Consider the following 16,822-nt stretch of genomic DNA (forward strand, 5'->3'; position numbering starts at 1 on the left):
TGCCTGGGGCGCTCAGGCACAATAGCTGCCGGTGCTGAGGGCCTGAGGTTGGACCCCGGAGAGGAGCAAAGCAGACAAGCCAGGAGGAGCCCTCAGGAGGCCTGAGCCTTGAAGGAGGAGAGAGGCCCATGACAGTCCTGCCTTTGACACACTGACCTTAAGGACATGCTGGAACCTGCCTTGGGACCAGGCAAGAAGCCACGTCTTGGGCCGCAGGGATGAGAGATGGGAAAGCTATGGGGCTTTGACTGTGTCCTCTCTGACCCTTAGCTTTCTCATCTGTAAAATGGGAACAAGACTAGCTTCCTTGGAGGAGTGTTTCAAGATGGGGAAGTCAGAGTTTCTTTTCTCCACTAACAGCCACCTCACTCGTGCCCACCCTCACCCCCCCACACACTGGATCTTTCCTTCTAGTTTCCCAAAGACATAGGATTTTCAAAGCAACAGTCAGAGGCCTTCGACCACCCTTCCACCTCCTAGAGGCTAAAGGCCCAGGCAGAACAATCATTTCTGGCCCTTGGGGTCAGCTTGCCTCTTACCCTCCTATCCAACCTCCCCTTACTCCCCCGCCCCAGGCATCCTGATGCTGCCCAATAAACCATTCACCAAGTCATCTCACCCTCCTGTGTCTCAGCCTTGTACCATTGAGCAGTCCTCCACATTCTCCAGGCTCAGCAACACAAATGCCTCCTCCAGGAAGCCCTCCAGTGCACCCAGATGAGGCCCTCGCCACCTCAGAGCGGCACTGTTTTTCTCTCTAAGCAGAGAGGGTGGGAGACATGCCCATCTGTGTCCACACTGGGCTTCCTGTCTGGGCCTTTTTGTTTGTTTTAATTTGAAGGTTTTCAAGCACTTTTTAGACAATCCACCCTAGGTCATTTCCCATCGTAGTGGGAACAGAGCACGTGCCAGCCCAGAAAGAGGAGTTCTGCTGCTTCTGAGCATTCTTGTATCTTTTGTCTGTTATTTTTCCCCCGTATGTGTCAAGCTCAAGGACTTTTAGTCAATTAGTCTCAGAATCCCTCAGCCTTGTTTTCACATTTCTAATAAGCATTTGGCGCACGTGAAAACCTGCATACACACGCCTCCTCCTAACTCCTCCCAAGTTCTGGGCTCCTGGCATTGCCCTTGTTATTTTTTTCTGTTTTGCTGACCAGAGAGTGAGATGATTTGAGGATGAGATGTGCTGCCCTTCCAAGGTTCCTTCGGCAAATCCACACACACTGGGGTTCACATGCTTGGATGTCACAAGAGCTGAGAAGCCAAAAGGACCCTCTCCTGTCCATGCCATCACTCAGCCATCCCGGGACAACTCAGCGTCAGGGACTCTCGAAATCCCAGGTCCCTTCCCCACTAGCTGCCCTCCCCTGGCTGGAGCCCTTAACCTCTCTGAGCCTCCGCTCTTCAAAATGGGGATGATATGATAAGACCACCTACTGTGGGCGCTGGGTGGGTTAAATGAGACGATGGCTAAAACCTGCTTCACGTACCTCGCAATGTGTCTCCTACATAGCAACCGCTCCATAAATAGTGGCCGTCGTACTACTTACCACAGCGATAATAATAATAGACCAAAATATCAATTGACTCATAGCACACGTTTTTTAGGTCGAACATACTCCTTAAAGAAGATTTGAAAAATCTAGGAAAATAGAAGGAAAAAATAAATATGTAAATTGTACCACTCCCTAAAATTCACTTTCAACATCATGGTTCTTGTGCATGGTTTTTCCTCCACGAATAAGCGTTTAGCATGTTTTCCCCCCATCACTGTAATAACCCCTTCTCTCCTAAAAATAATCTGAACTTTACGTCATATGCATTTCTATGTCTTTGCAGATATTTTTATAAGCTCTTTATTTAATAAATAAATTAAGCCTTTGTCTGTCATATTAGCTGCAAATATGTTTCCCAGGCCCTATTTTTTTTTTGCCTTTTTATTTGGTGGTTTAATTTTGACATGCAAAAGATTTCCATTTTTATGCACTCAAATCTGTCCATACTTTCTCTCCCGACTTCTTGTATTAGTTCTAAACTTAGGAAATCTTCCTTCTCCTCAGGCATGATGAATATTAAATTCTACTTAATTCTCGCCTTTTGGGCCCTGGTTTTTAAAAAAATATGCTTAACACTAATCCTGAGGAATTCAGTTCTGTGAGTGGGTCAGGGTGGGGCTGAGCCCCTCCCCTGAGCTCCCATTACCCCAGCACCCCTTCTGGGGTGCCTGCTTTGCCAGCTCCCCCTGACCCTGGCCTCTGCCAGCACTGCCCCCTCCCTGCCAACATCCCCCTGACTGGCAGCTGGATTGAGCCCATGGGCTGGAAATTCACTTCCTGAGGAAAAAATGAGCTAAAATCTTTGAAATGCTCAAAAGTGGGCCCAAGAGAAAATGACCTCAAAAATGGGCCAAATGACTGCTAATGCGCCAGGTTTGGGGAACAATTCCACCTTGCAGGAGATCCATCTCCCACTTCTAGCCTTCCCACTGGCCCGTCCCTTCGTCCCAGGGCCAGCTCCCACACATCGCTGCTGCCTCTCCCCTCCCCCACTGTTGCCACGCCTGCCCTATTGGACCATGGGTCCCAAGAACTGCCCAGAGCAGGGACGGTGCCAGGCGCTGTCCTAGCAGCTTGCGAGCAGTCTTCCTGTTTGGTGCTGGCAACCAGCTCATGCACAACGTGGCACCATTGCCCATGCTGCCGATAGATAAACTGAGGCACCAAGGACATAACAGACTTTCAGGGTCACCTAGCCATGGAGCAGTGGTGCTAGAACGCCAGTGGGAGTCTGGAACCGAGCTCTGCCTGTCACTCGTGACGCTGTGGTGCTGGCCAGCGCCTTTGCTGGCCTGGGAGAAGGAGCAAGGGAGGAAGGAGATAAACGTTTTGGGAGTGCAGTGGGCCTGGGGTGCTGCGTGCGACCACAGCCCACCATCCCTCCTTTAAAATTCAAGGCCAGGACTGGCTGGCCGACGGACCCTGCCACACTTCTCGTGGCCCTAACGTTTCCGTTCAGGGGGTGGTGGGCCCAGCTGCCTGAAACCTGCCCCCACCCTCCTCAGCTCTGCCCTCCCAGCAGAGCCCAGGCGGGAATAAAAGCCAAAAGGGACAAAAAATGCATGTTAAGCAGGGCGAGAAAGACCTACCCAGGCAGAGTGGCTGCAAAGAGAGCCGCCCTGGGAAGGGGCTCAGATGAACCCAGAGGGGCCTCCACCCTGAGTGGAGGCGTCTGGGCCCTGGCAGGGGGAGCAGGAGCTGCGAGAGCCCAGTTCCTGGCTTCCAGAATGAATCCTGGTGCAGAGAGAGGCTGTGGAAAGGCCGGTGCAGGCCAGGCGCTGATGGATGGAGTGGGTGGAGCTGTCCACACAGCATTTGGACGCCTGCAGGTGTATGGGCTCGGACATGCTCGCCAGGTGCACAGGGAGCATTCAGCCTATTAATTTCCTACTTAATCATGCAGGACATTTGGTAATTAGAGCACTTGCACCCCCAACCGTGCGGGGCAGCCCTGGGCTGGGCTATAATTCACTCGCCATGGTGGGAGCAGGTGCCAGGAGCCGCAGCCTCCAGGGCTGGCTGCAGGAGGCACCGTCTGTGGGGCTCCACCTCCCACCTGCCGCAGGCACACTGTGCAGCGCCAACAACCCTGCTGGGGGGACTCTGCACGGCCAGAGCCTGTCCAGGCCACAGACACCCACGCGCTCCAGCCTGAGACCCGGTCCCACCCGCTGCAGGAGCCCAGCCAGCCAGGCCTCTCGAGCTCATGCCTCATCTGTAATGTGGGGCGGCCACAAGGACGAGGGAGACGGGCCTCAACAAGTCCTTACTGTCAGGGCTCCTGTGGCCTCTGCAGTTCCGGGAAGAAAGATGCTTCTGAGAGCTCGGCCTCCTGCCACCTTATGGAGCACAGACGCCCTTAGTGCACTGATGGTTCATAAGGTGCCAGCCACAGGCCATCACGGGTCAGGCCTGGTGCCCAGGCACTGTCTGGGGGGAGTCTGAGGCAGGTGACTGACCTCCCTGCACCCCCTGTGTAAGCCTCACGGTCACTGTGAGAGACAGTGCCTGGACCACACTGAGAATTCAAATGCCTTTAACTGGCAGTGGGACCCCCACTGTGCCATCACTCCCTACCTGTGGCACAGGTCAGGGAGCAGCAGCAGGTGTGGCAGTCTGGTCCCCTGCCCAGCGAGGCCCCTGGGCTTTCCCACAGTGGACCCATGTAAGCCTGACCTGGACCTCTGCCAAGAAATCATCCATCATCTCTGGCTTAGAGAAAGGAAACACTTGAAACTGTTGGGAAGCTGCCCGGGGCACACTGCCCACAGGAGATACCCTCCCCATGGGACCTACTCTGCCAGCGCGGCTCACCGTCCAGTCCCTTCTCAAATGGCCCCTTCTCAGAAAGGCCGTCCCCGAACACCGCCTGATTTTATTCCACCACAGTTTTATTTATTCGGTGTCCGTCTCTCGTTGGCAGTTTATGGGGTCTGAGGGCCGAGAGCTTTACTCACTGCCCTGTTCCCAGCATCTAGCACACAGCAGGCGCTCAATAAATATGATCAGATGAATGAATGGCTGGGTGGTTACACAGGGCTGTGGAGGGATTTACTGGAGTAACAAAGGAGGAAGATTCCAGCAAAATGACTGCTGTGCTAAAATGTTCCGTCCCTTCCCGCCTCCCTCAGACGGAGCGGACACCCTGACAGAACAGCCCACTTCCAAGCGCTAGAGACGGGGATTTGGAAGACGAGGCCTCCGGGGAGCCCAGAGCAGCTGCTCAAGATATTTATGGAGGGCACTGGGAGGGGAGGGGCCCTTGAGAAGTGACAGAAGCAACGACGTGGCCTTTTCCTCCCGAGGTTCCAAATGCGGCTCCAGCAGATTCCTCTTTGAATAATAAAGCCGCTTCCTTGAGCAGTGATCAAACCAAAGCCGCCAGCTCATTTGAGCCTAAAATCAAAACCAGGTGTCCCCAGCCCTTAGGAGTGAACACGTGTGATTTTTGTCTTTGCCCTTGGGTCGTTCTGTGCCACTGGCAGCCCCGGCTCGCCCCCACTGCATCAGGGTTGCCATCGAGTGTCCTGCCACTAGTTACCAGTCACATCCCGGGGGGACAGCAGCCAGCCAAGTGGGAACAGGCCCACCAGCGCCTGGGACACGTGCTGCCAAGAAAGTGGCCAGTGCTGAGGTCGAGAAGAGCGGGAGGCTGCTCGGGAAGGACGGGGACACTTCAGCTGAGACCTGGAGAAGGGAAGGAGCAGCAGGGGAAGACCTGGGCAGAGACCAGCAAGTACAAAGGCCCGAGGCAGAGAAGAGCCTGGGGGAGGCCTTCTGACCAGGCCTGGGCAACTTGAGGTCCTCAAGGTGGACGCCACGCAGGACTGTCACCCCAGTGGGCCAGCTCAGCCCTGCCTGGCTGCCGTAGGCTCCGGAAGCCCAGCTCATGCACTCGGCCTCTCAGGCTCCTCACAGGACAGCCGGGGGCTTCCTCTGAAAGCGTCCACCTGACCATGACCCTCCTCTGCCCAAATCCCTTCCAGGCTCCCATGTGCTTAGACAGGAGCTGCCGGCCCTGTGGCCACAGCCCCTCCCCCAGCTTCCTGTCCCAACCCCCCAGCATGTGTTCCAGCCACACTGGCCGACCTGGACACCCTCCACTTGCCATGCTCCCTGCCTCGGGACCTTTGTCCAGGCTGTGACCTCTGCCTGGGACCCCCTTCCCTCCTCTGTGTCCACACCCCTACTTCCCTGATCAGACCATTCACCCCATCAGAGGACTCAGAGCACCGCATGAAATCTCCCTCAAGTGTCACCCCATTCAAGCCCTCAACAAGCCTTCGTGGGACCTGGCACAGTCACAATGTTGCATTTGTTCATGTGACTGATGCATGTGTGTGTCTCCACACCCCCAAGAACGGGGGTGTCCCAGGGAAGGGCCACCTCCCCTTTTGTTGTCCACGGAATTTCTAGAGCCTCTCACAGCACTTGGCATGTGGGTGGCATGGCACTCACTCATGAACTGCGGGAAGTGTGTTCTCAGTGAATGAATGTGTCATTTAGCAAGCAAGGTCGGACTGACTCGGGGTACAATTTGGGGCAGAGCAAAGATCGGTGGGTGAACGCCAAGACACACGCAGAGCCTCTCCTGGAGGGTGAGGTGCTGGCTGATGGGTGATCTCTTCCTTGTGTGTTCCTCCCTTTCCAGTGTTTTTACCAGAAAAGATCTATAATCAAAAGCCCCAAGTGGAAAGTGAGAGGGAAAGAAGCTGAGCTGCCACCCGGAAGTGGAGGTGCTTGCAGTGTGCAGGTCTGAGGCAGAGGGAGCCGCTGAGCGCCTGCGCTCAGCAGACAGGTGCGTTCCTGGGGGGGAGGGGAGGTGAGCAGTTCTGATGGGCGGGGCTGAACAAAGGAGGTGATGGGCGGGGGCGGGGCAGGTCCTCGCTGTTGGGGGGAGGTCACAGGTAAGCAAGGGGAGGGCTGGGTGCTCCGTGTGGTGACAAGTAGAGCTGGAGACATGGGTGGGTGTGAACTCGTGTCTGGTTCAGACACACAGGGACACACATGGAAATAGACGTGTGTACACACGGGTGAGCACACACACATGTGTCACCTGAGTGAGACTTAGAAGCAATGACAGCCCAGTAGCCACAGGCACACCCAGCCCTGCACCCTGGTCTCTAACACCGTCTCCACCTAACAGAACCAGGGCTCCCTGGAGAAATGGCTGCTTCCAGGGCTGGGGCAGGAAAGATACAAGATGAGCCTGGAGGTCCTGTGGTGTCAGCCAGGGGGGAAATGCTCCAGCGAAAACATGGAGATGGGGCACGTCAAAGCCGGCTGGACGAGCTCCCAGCAGCCAAAGCTGCAACAATTTCAGGAACAAAAATAAATAAAGTGGTAGTGGATGACAATCCAAAGAATAAACGAATTATCCTTGAGTCTCTGCTGACATAAGAAGAAGATGGGATAAATAAATAAGTAAGCCTATACAAAGCTCGAATGCTAAAAATTACCAAATAATTTATGGAGACACTCCACCTTCAAGGAGGGGAGCAGAACCCCCCATTCTTTAGATATGGACTGTCCACAGTGACTTCTTTGCCGAGCACACAGTCGGGAAAGGAGGGCAGGGAGGTGACGTCCCCTGAGGGACCTGAGGACACCACCTCAGCCAGATGATTCAAGTGAAGGTCCACGTCGTATTGACATGTGCTCTGGACCCCGTGTCGTGAGAATGGCACCTCGCTCTGCGCTCTTCCTCCAGAAACACGTGCTCCCATCTAATCACGAAGAAAAACATCCGGCAAATTCTGCAAAACAGCTGACTCCCTTGGAACTGGCAAGGTCATCCCAATGGCAGTGTGCGAAACTGTCCCAGCCAACAGGAGTGTAATCATGCAACAGGAAAAGGATCTTAGGTAAAAACTGAGGGAATGGGGGTAAAGTACGGGGTTTCGTTAACAACACTGCATCGGTCCTGCCTGGTTCCCTGTAACAAGCAGGAATGTAAGGTGCTAATCATACCAGAGATGGGGTGCGCGGTGTATGGGAGGCCTATGCACTGTCCTCGAACTTTCTCTGTAAATCTAAAACTATTCGAACATTAAACATTTATGTTTTAAAACCCACAGTGAGTTACATCAACAAAAGTGAATCAGAGAAAGTACTGGAATCCTTAGAGGAGAAGAGAGTGAGGTTTGGACACACACACACGCACACAAGGGAGAAGCCACGTGATGATGCAGGCAGAGATTAGCGAGACGGCTGCAGCTGAGACACACCAGGGAGGCCGCGCGGAGCTGGAGGAGGTAGAGGTAGGGAGCCCCCCAGAGCCATCAGAGGGACGTGGCCCTGCACACAGCTTGACTTTGGACTTGAGCCTCAAGAACCATGACAGAATAAGCTCCTGTTGCTTAAGCCCTCGGTGTGTGGTCCTTTGCTATGGCAACCTAGGAGATGTACTCACGCAATGTTTTACAAATGTCTCCCCATTCGATGCTCGGAGAGATCAGGGAAAGGACAGGACTGCCGCTCAGAGAAGTGAAGACAGGGGACAGGAAGCGCTCAGCTCACGTCCTAGTCTGGCTGGCCCAGGATGGCGCCCTCACCTCAGCTTTCAGCTCCCATTGCTATGGCCAGATGGCACAGGGCTAAGAGCCAGTGGGCTGGATGCCGGGCCAGCTCGGCCACTGTCTCAACAATGACAATGCTGCTGTGACAATACCACAGACGGAGTGGCATTTATTTCTCACGGTTCTGGAGGCTTGAAGTCCAAGGTCAAGGTGTCAGAGTGCCGGGTGCTGGTGAGGCCCATTTACTGGTGGGCAGCCTCACACGTGGACCCTAATCTCATCATGGGGCCCCACCTCCATAGCCTCATCGAATCATAAGCACCTCGCAAAGGCCCCACGTCCAGGTACCATCAGCCCGGGGTCAGGCTTCCTCACTGGGGGTCACACACATTCCATCCATAGCAGCTTCCCATAAGCTGTGTGGCTTCAGGCCAGTGTCTCAGCCTCTCAGTTTCCTCATTTGTAAAACAGCTGCAGCTGCACGACCGGCTTCATACAGTTGTTAGAGATTAAATGATCGATGCAGGCTAATCCACTTGGCAGAATGCCGTCAATGTCTCAAGTTCACTGCTCACTGGCCAGCGCGAGTCCACACCCCAGCTCGGGGCTGCGCACACCACACGTGGACAGCCCCTCATCCTACTCGCAGCCCCCCTCCAGCCCACTGTACCCCTTGGTCCTCACCGTAGCCCCCAGAGACAGGTCTGGCAGGGCTGCCCTCCGTTTCCCGCTGGAGAAACTGCAGCCCCGGGGTGCAGTGACATGTCTGAGGGACTCAGTTCCATCCCACTTGCCCACACTGCTCAGGGCCAGGTCTCCACCTCCACCCTCTGCTAGACCCCTGGGCTCAGCTGTTCCCCCTCCTCCTTCCCTATGAACCCCTCACACCCAGCCATGACCCCTCCTCCACCACATTCCTGGGGCCGGTCCAGAAGTCTCTGGCTACTGACGACATATCACTCACGGACCAGCCATTTCACGTCCCCACCTCCAGTCGCCAATGTGGCCATAAGCCTCGTCTTCCCAAGTGGCTGGCAGCCCGGCTGTGTGACACTGGGGAGGCCACTTAACCTCTCTGAGCCTCACTTTTCTATGAACCGCGGGTGGTGACTGACTTCCCAGAGCTGCTGCCTGGGGTCCCGGAGGTCGTCTGTGTGAACACATCCAACCCAGGGCCCAGCCTAACAGGCACTCAAGAGGCATCATAAATATCCTTTTCCCTCCTTTATGTTGGATCAAGGGGGCATTCTGGAGACAGGCTCCTGCTCTCAGCGTTGAGCACAGAAGAATCACTTAAAATATAAAAATAACATTTTCATGGTTATTAAAGTAATAAGCGTTGATTGCCAAAAACCATAAAGTAAAAAACTAAGACTATACCTAAAGGAATGATGAACCAGAAGAAAATTACTGGCAGTCTCATGCACTGGAACTATTAAAATGTTAGTAAATAGGTTTTTAAGCTTCATAGTCTATATTATTCTTATTCTCGGAAGAGCTGGAGTGCTACAGTCATGGCGAAAGAGAGAGCGAATTACACAGTGTCCCCACTGGGGACACGCTGCCCGTGGTCTGTCTTTGCATGCGATACTACCCAGCACGGGCAGCGCTGTACATCAATAAACTGAAATCCTCATCGCCCCGTAGCTGCCGGGCCATCCGCTCCATGATGGGCCATCATCTGTTTAAGCGCCTTCCGCCGACGCACGTTTACTTTGTCTCCAGTTTTGCACAAACAATGGCTAACAACTTACACAGCCCCTGACAAACAGCATCCTTGCGGCCACAGCGCCCGCCGGCTCGCATCCAATTATTTTGCTGTGACACATCCTAGAAGGAATCGCTGGGTCAAAGGTGTGAACATTTTTAAATCTCCGATAGCACAGGCCAAATTGCCTCCCAGAAAGCTCATGGCAGATGATGCCCCTGCCCCCAGAATGTGGGGCGCCTGGTCCCTGAATCTCACCAGCCCCCCGCTCCCTCAAGTAGCAGAGACGATGAGGCAAAGACACCACGGGGTTGATGAAATGTGGAATCAGAGGCAGGGTCCGCCTGTCTACGGGCTGTCTTGGGTTCCTTTTCAGTGAATTGGCCTGTTCGTGTCTTTGTCCATTTTTCTTTTGGAATTTTCTTACTTAATAGATATTGGGAGCTCATTCGTTTGTGACTGTCAAAGGGATAGATACAAAGAAAAGCAATCCTGAATTAGAACTGTCCTGGAGTTCTCCCACTCGGAGGGAAAACGGATAACACACACACGTGCACACACTCAGACATGCGTGTATGCAAACATACAAACACATGCACACCTGCATACGTGTGCATGTGTGTGCAGGCCCGCGTGCACACACCCATAGGTAACCAGAGTAATTGGAGAGGGTGCACAGTGCAACGAAGTAACAGAGGATCGAAATGGGAAACGTGAGTGTGAAGGCAGCCGTCAGCCTCCCGCCCGCTCCCTGCACACACCGCTCGCCCACCACAGAGCAGCTCAGTCTGTTACTCCTCAGTGAGTAAGAGCTGCGGAAGCGGTGAGGCATTGAACTCTGGGACATCACCGCCCCGAGCACTCTGAGCGGCAGCTGGCACAGCCGTGCACCCTTACACAGGACCCCACTCCCACAGCAGGCCAAGCCCAGCCTCTCACTGCCCGGTGCATGTGGGCCTCACAGGGACCCTTAACCCTTCATCCCGAGCCCCAGAGCTTGGGGCACAGAAACAGGGACAGGTTGAGGGCTCTGCATGAGGCCACTGTACAGGCCACCATGAGCTCAGGGGGCACTAACAGGAGCAGCAGGTCAAGAAGGCGGCAGTGACAGGCCATGGTGTCACAGGCAATGGGTGCAGCTGCACATCCAGCCACCCCGAGACCCATTCACAGCTCCACCTACACAGAGGCTGGCTGGACAGCCCCTGGCATTCCCCTTCAACACACCACAAGACCTTCAAACCTCCCGAGGGTCAGCCTTCCACTCTGAAAATGGGGGACAATCTTTCATCATGGAGCTGGGGGACAATAAATGAGCCCACAGCATACAGCACTGGGTGTGGAAAAATGTCTGGGTTTGGTAAATGGCACCTGTGCGCATTTCTCACCCCACGTGCACCTCAGAGGAGACCCACCTTGCCCAGGTGTAAAGTGGGGAAGCTGAGGCACAGAGAACAAGCTGACCGGCCGCAAAGTGCTGAGGATGGAGTGGCATTGGTCACAGGCTACAGAGGCTGACCAGCGGGGTCTCCTGGGAGGACGTGGGTGGGGCCCGAAAAGTTTCAGGCAGGAGTGACACAAGGACCGTGGGGCTCTTCGAAGCATCCTCTGTGTGTGTGGAGAAAGGACCGGGAGGAGAAGCCGGAGCCGGTGGGGACTTCCTGGCCCTGCGAGGGAGGGGCCACCCATGCCTGTTTCCCTATCCATAGGACACGGCTGTTGCCCGTGCATTTCTGTCCTGTGGGAGCACAATCGGGTTAACAACGGAGAAAGGATTCTGTGAGCGGACGCGTGGGACAAATGTCAGCCGCTGTTATTTTCTCTTTCTGCCACCACAAGCTACTTAACAGTGAAAGGCTCCTTGGAACGTCCGCTGTTGACAAGAAGGAGAGAGGGGGCGAAGGCATAAGTCACCGAGACGGAAGGATTAGGCACAAAGCTGCCTGGGAAGCAGCTCTTCTCAAGAATTCCACAATGAAATATTCATAGGCCCCTCCGCCCGCCTCCCGGGAGCAGTCTGGCTTCCCGTAGCTGCAGGCGTGACGGGGGGTGGATAGTGGTGGCCCTGGACCACAGACGCCAGGATCTGATATTACAAATGTGGACAAGAGGATTCCCCACCTGCCCTTTGTAAGGGTCCCCAAGGGCAGCCCATGCCAGCCCCGTGCATTGGCAAAGACACAGCAGACACTTATGGGTAGCAGGTACCGGCGCTGCCCAGAGCACTGCACACGTGCCCATTACTTCATGCTCATCATAGCCGTGACACGGTCACTCTTATTCGTACTTTGAAAAGGGAGAAAGTGAAGCTCAAGTCTAAAGACGCTCACGCTGTTGTAAATCATTGGGGCAGCACCTGAGTCCAGGTCTGTCTGCCCAGTGGGCACATGTGTTCTTTCTCTATCTGGTCCAGGCGCCCACCCCCATCATTACATGGACCCAGGACTGTCTGCACGCCATCCTGTCCAGTCCCTCGGGGAAGTCATGTGGCCCAAACAAGGGCCCATTAGACATCTTCCGTGAGATTTCACACGTGGACATGGACGTAAAAGGGCTCATTCACCTGCAATGTGGACATGGGGTTAAAGACCCCTTCCTCTAAACAGATAGTTCAATGTTCCTTATCATGGCTGCATTTCACACTGTTGATGAGGAGAGAGGGTCTTCATGATTATATGCTGAAAATGTGGTATGTTTTATGGGAGGAAACACAAAAATGGAAGAAAAGACAGGAGCTGAGGGAAGGGAGACTCGCTCCATGCACGTGTGGCTATAAAAGTGAGGGGACATTCACATAGAAGGGCAGTGGTGTGGGTCAGGGACTACAGGCCCTTGTGGGGATCATACAAAAGGGATGAAGCCATCACTCTTTGGCTCAGTCGGGACCTCTGTTATCAGCTCCTGTCAGACCAGGTCTTTGATGTTAGGTAGACTACAGTTCGAATCCTGGGTCTGCCACTAGCTAGCTGCGTGAGGTCAGGAAAGTTACTCAGCCTCTCTGAGCTTGAGTTTTTCTCATCTGAAAAGATTAAAACATAGGGTTGCGGTGAGAAGGAGATGAAATAATGTTAGTGCCCAATAAATGTTTGTTGTAATTGTTGTTGTATTATTGTGATGGAGATGATGATGAAGATGATGGTGATGGTGGTGGTCGTGGTGGTGATGGTGGTGGTGGTGATGATGATGATGGTGATGATGGTGGTGATGGTGGTGATGATGGTGATGATGGTGGTGGTCGTGGTGGTGATGGTGGTGATGATGGTGGTGGTCGTGGTGGTGATGGTGATGATGGTGATGATGATGATGGTGATGATGATGGTGGTGGTGGTGGTGATGGTGACTATGGTGGTGATAATAATGAAAAGCCTGCTGTCCCTCTAAGAGCCCCTAAAGTGCAGAACACGGTTTTGAGGTTAGGAAAAACAAACAGTGGGTTTCTCTCATCATTCTACCCTGGGTAACATATCTCAAGGTCATACTGTTCCCTCTTCTTGAGATCCTGCAGCTCCTAAGTATGACAGGGAGGGTTGTCTGAGCCTTCTGAAGATGAGTGATTTGACCTGGGCTGGGCTGGAATGAGTTCAAATCCCTTATCACTGCAGTAGCATACAGTGCATTAGGAAAACGGTAGCCAGTAGCTGTGCCCCCAAATAATGGTCCCTAGGGCCTAGAGTGGGGGGGATCTCACTAGGGCCACTGCTGGAGCCATCAGGCTCCATGACCCTCATATCCTGAGCCAATCCACTCCCCTGAAGAGACAGAGCATGCCACTGTCACCCTAACCCCCAGAGGCAGGCACAGAAGAGAGGCCCAGTAGAGGGCTGTAAATGGACAAACACGTGAGTGGGTGGGGAAGGGGTGATGAAAGGAAGACCCTCACCATCCTAGAGGACGCTGGGTTATCTGAGGACTTGCCCTCAGCCGGGTCCTTGGGGCTCCTGCGTGAGATGAGTACCCCTTTCCTCTCCGCAGGGGAGGACAGCCCCTGGCTCACTCCCACCCCGGGAATGCGTGTGGTTCTCCTGCCTCTTCCTGGTGGGCCTGCCTCGGCCTCACTGTCTTCTCCCCGTGCTTCTGTACCTCGACTTCAATCTCTCTCTCTCTCCAGAAACACCCCTCAGTGTCTGAAAGGAAGGCTCTACTTTATTCTTTATTCTTGTCTCTCCCACTTTCTTCTTGCTCCTCTGTGACCTCCCTCATGTCTCTCTTCCCTCCCCTCCCCGCCCTCGTCGGGGAATATCAGAGAAGGCTAAGTAGGGAGCCAGGCTTTTCATCCCCGTCAGGAGGTAGCAAGGCTCCCACTGAGTGTCAGTGGGTACGTTGCAAGACGCCTGAACTTTCACCTCCACTGGCAGCAACGACAATTCCCCCCCTTGGATGCCAACAGAGGCCGAAAGGGGACCCTCAACACCTACCACCCACCTGTTTTCTACACTTGACTCAAACTGGTGAAATGACAACATCAGTATGCTGTGACAAGTCCCATGTATGTAATGTAATACCCAGAGCAGCCACTGAAATACATACACAGAGACACGCACTCAAAAACCCTGTAGCTAGGTCAAAATGGAATTCAAAAAAATCTGTTCAGGTAGCCCACAGGAAGGTAGAAAAAATAAAAGAGAAACAATAATCAAAAAGAACAAACAGAAAACAAAAAGTAAAATGTCAGCCCATTTTAAGCCCTCATAGACCAATAATTACATTAGATGTAAATGGCTTACACCAATTAAAAGACAGACATTGACAGAGTGGAGTTCAGAAAACCCAACTACATGAGGTCTGCAAGAAACTCACCTCAAATATAATGATATAGGCAGGTTGCAAGTAAAAGGAGGGGGCCCAACATACCATGTAACATTAATCAAAAGGCAGCAGGAGTGCTCATGTTACTATCAGACAGAGCCGACCTCCGAACAAAAGAGGCAGATTGCATACTGATAAAAGTGTCAATCCACCAAGCATACACACCCATCCTAAATGTATAGGAGCTGACAACAGAGCTGCAAAATAGATTAAAAAAACTGGAAGAACTGAAAGGAGAAATAGACAAATCCACAATTATGCTTGGAGACTTCAACACTATTCTCCAACAGCAGAACAACTAGACATAAAAATGAGCAAGGGTGTAGAACTCAAGTACACCAAGTACACCCTCAACCAGCAGAATCCAGTCAACGTTGATGGAACACTGCACCCTTTCAAGTGGCCACAGAACATATACCAAGATAGACCATATCCTGGGTCATCAAACGAACCTCAGAAAATAAAAATAATTGAGACCATCGTGTGTCCTCCAGTTCAGGGAAATCCAACTAGAAATCAATACCAGGAAAGCAATAGGAAACTCCCCAAACAACTGGAAACCACTTATTCCATGAGTCAAAGAAGTCTCAAGGGAAATGAAACTCAGTTTGTTCATCTGGAAAATAGAAATTATCGTCCTTGCCTCAGAGAATTATGACGAGACAGACTTTGAAAGGGCCTGTGGAATGAATGACCCAGGGCCAGGTGGCTGCTCACCAATGGGAACCGGCAGATAATAGGGACCCGGACTCTCTGGGTTCAAACTGCAGCTCTGCGTCTTGCTTACTGTGTGGCCTTGGTCAACCAACTTAGCCTCTCTGTGCTTTTGTTTCCTCACCTGTGAAGTGAGGACAATCACAGTCCCTGTGTCGGAGGTTGTTGTGAGAGCTAATTGGGTTGATACATTCGCACATAAAGCCTTAAAGTAGCACCTGAGTTATGGAAAGTCCCGCGAACATGTTCACTGTTAGCATTATTCAGAAACACCAGGTCCTAGGCCTCCCACAGACTGAGCACCATGGGGAAACTGAGGCAGAAGAAAGGCCCCCGCCATCGTGCTCAGGTTTAGCCTGCAGGAAGCGTTCTGATGCAGCCCCACTTTGGCTCACTTCCTCCTCATACTTATCATCTCTCCTGCTCCTTCTCATTTCTGCATTTCCCTTTGATGAACAGTTTTAATAAAGAGGCATAATGTGTTCTTCACAGCAAATGTCCAAAGAAGGGTGGTGTGCAAACAAAATCTCTCGAAACTTGTTACAGCAATGGCGCCTGCTGCTGCCCTCCTTCCCCCTAAGCACACAGAGAGCGCTGAGGAGGGTCCAGGCCCTACAGTCCAGGCCACAGTGCAGAGTCAGAGAAAATGTTTGCTCTGGATCCCACTTCACTGCAGCCCTCCTCCCTCTCGCCCATCTCCACCCAGAGACCATTAGCTGGGGGGCAGGAGGGGCGGGGATGAGCCAGAGAGTGAATCGCTCTGCAGACACACGCATTCGCCCAGGCATTCGCTCAGCCGATGCTCAGGAAACCCCATGGGCCCCTATCCTCCCAGAGCTGCCTGGGGTGCAGGAAGCTGAGGACTGCACCCCAGCTTCAGGAACGGACTCAGCACATTGGCCAGAGGGACCCCAGGCTGCAGGCACACTGATTCCCAGCCTCAGACTGACACCTGATGCTGTCACCCCCACTCCCCAGTCACATGGATTCAGGTCACACGCTGAGCCCTGACCCTGGTCACACACTGAGCCCTAACTAAGACCTAGGCCCTGATCCCAGCAATAAACATAATCCTAACCCCCAACCAGCTGAAGAATCTGTGCCCAGGGCATGGTGGTGGCACATGGCAGCCAGATTCCGCCCATTTTCTGTTGGCCACAGTGTGGGAAGCTGCACCCATGAGAAAGGGCCTTGGAGTCACTTCTGACAAGATGCCATGTTGCCCGCTATGGTCATTGTGGGCCTCATGTCGCCCATGTGGCTTACGGCTCATCTGGCCACTGCTGCCCCAGGACCCTGGAAGTGGGGCTGCTCCTTGTGCCCCTGCTGCTTACAGCCAAGCCAGTGTGGAAAGTTCAGAAAAAGCTCTCAAAGGAAAATGCCTTTCTGATGTTGGGCCTGAAATAGCACTCTCTTTCCCCACGTTAATAACCAGTTGTCTAGATAGTCAATTCTATTTTAGAAATGAACGTCTGTTATTACAGTTCACCTTCCAGCATGACTCAAGGTCAGCCCTTTGC

The sequence above is a fragment of the Rhinolophus hipposideros genome (assembly GCF_964194185.1).
Source record: "Rhinolophus hipposideros genome assembly, chromosome: 13".
NCBI lineage: Eukaryota > Metazoa > Chordata > Mammalia > Chiroptera > Rhinolophidae > Rhinolophus > Rhinolophus hipposideros.